Below are 1,882 nucleotides of genomic sequence, written 5' to 3' on the forward strand. Positions count from 1 at the left end.
CTGTGCTCTGGAGTCGTGGATGTGCTGGAGAGCCGCTCGTGGGGGGCAACTGGTGACCTCGGTAGGGCGTGAAGGGAGGACCGAAACGCCCCCCTTCCCATGAGGTTTTAGTCGCCCCCACACCCCCGGCTCATACCTGCTGTCCACAAGGCTCCCATGCGGCCGCCATCCTTCTTTCCAGAGAAGAGAGAGCGAACGGGGCAAAACCCTTTCCCCTCCGGGCAGACATGATGGCCTGGATTAACACATAGTCCTTTCACTTTTCTGCTCCAAGCTGCTGGGTTCTACATTAAGTCCTTGTGCTTCTGGGGCTGTGGCCGTGCTGGAGAGCCGCTCGTGGGGGGCAACTGGTGACCTCGGTAGGGCGTGAAGGACAGACCGGAACGCCCCCCTTCCCATGAGGTTTTAGTCGCCCCCACACCCCCGGCTCATACCTGCTGTCCACAAGGCTCCCATGTGGCCGCCATCTTTCTTTCCAGAGGGAGGAGGGCGGAAGGGAGCAACACCCTATCCCCTCCGGGCAGACATGATGGCCTGGATTAACGCATAGTCCGTTCACTTTTCTGCTCCAAGCTGCTGGGTTCTGCATTAAGTCCTTGTGTTTCTGGGGCTGTGGCCGTGCTCCAAACTTAACTCTGATTTTCAGGGAGAAACGTTGGGTGGTTTACTTCTCATGGATCACTTTGTATATAGAGAGATGTCGCGCGGCCGCATAAGCGGCCACGCGGTTTTGAGGAAAAGTCCTAGTTCCTGCATACTCAAGCTGTGCTTGTAGAGGCTTCTGGTCACCGGGGTTCCATCTGGGGGAGGCGGGATGCGGTACCTACCCCATCTGGGACTTCCCGATGATCTCGGCTCTTTTTGGAACCTGTTTTTTTTCTTTTTCTCCGGGAGTTGTGGGTCCCGCCCTCCATGTGGCCCTTCTCTTCCAGCTGTATGGACTGAGATTTTTAAACAGCCAACAATGTCAAATGATGGATTTCCTGCAAGAACAAGAAGAGACAAGAGGCAGGACGAGAGGGCCTGTGTCCTGTGAACGACAAAGAAACCACCCGTGTCCCATAGAAATAAAGTTGGGTCTCTGTAAGGCTGTGGGCAAGGGTGTTGCTTATTCTGACATCTGCTCTCTGCCCTCCTGGAAGGGAACCCCTGGAAGGTTGAGCTCCGTGTAGCTTCATGAAGTCCAGGGACAGGGTCTGCCTATACCAGCATTTCTTGCAGCTGAACCTGGACCTTTTCTGATCATTTTTAGAGAATTATTCATAGCATGTACTATAAAATAAATCACTTAGGGCCTGCTATTTGGGTGGACTTGGGTCATGGTTGGAAATGATGGTGGTGCGAAGGTGCAGTGGTGATAGGATTGCTGTTGGAATATTAAAGGTCATTAATCATCACGAACAACTGTAAGTAAGTAAAGTAAGTAAAGGCCCTCCCGTTGATCATCGATTTGCTCGAGCAGGCCCAGTAACATCTCCATTGGAGACTTTGTTGTTACTGTGTCTGGCATATCGAATACTCTCGGTAGCTTGCCGGGCTCTCCGAGAGGGGCGGAGGAATCGAACTTGGGTCGGCCATGTTGGCCGCTTGTAAGGCGAACGCCCTACCCGCTGTGCTATCGCTCCAGCCCAACTGTATAAAAATAAAAATTTTTATTTATTAAAAAATAAATTTTTATTTATTATTTATTATTATTTAAATTTTTATTTATTAAAAAATAAAAATTTTTATACTGTATAAAAATAAAAATTTTTAAAAATTAAAAAAAAGTGGCTGTATCTTTTGAAACCATAGACAGGCCAACACCTCAGAGATGACACGGTTGAGAGGGAGTCTGTATCTTCTGCCTTCACAGGAGCACAAGGACGATGAGAGAGCCTGT

This window comes from Sorex fumeus, unplaced genomic scaffold (genome assembly GCF_029834395.1).
Source record: "Sorex fumeus unplaced genomic scaffold, SorFum_2.1 ptg000098l, whole genome shotgun sequence".
Classification (NCBI taxonomy): Eukaryota; Metazoa; Chordata; class Mammalia; order Eulipotyphla; family Soricidae; genus Sorex; species Sorex fumeus.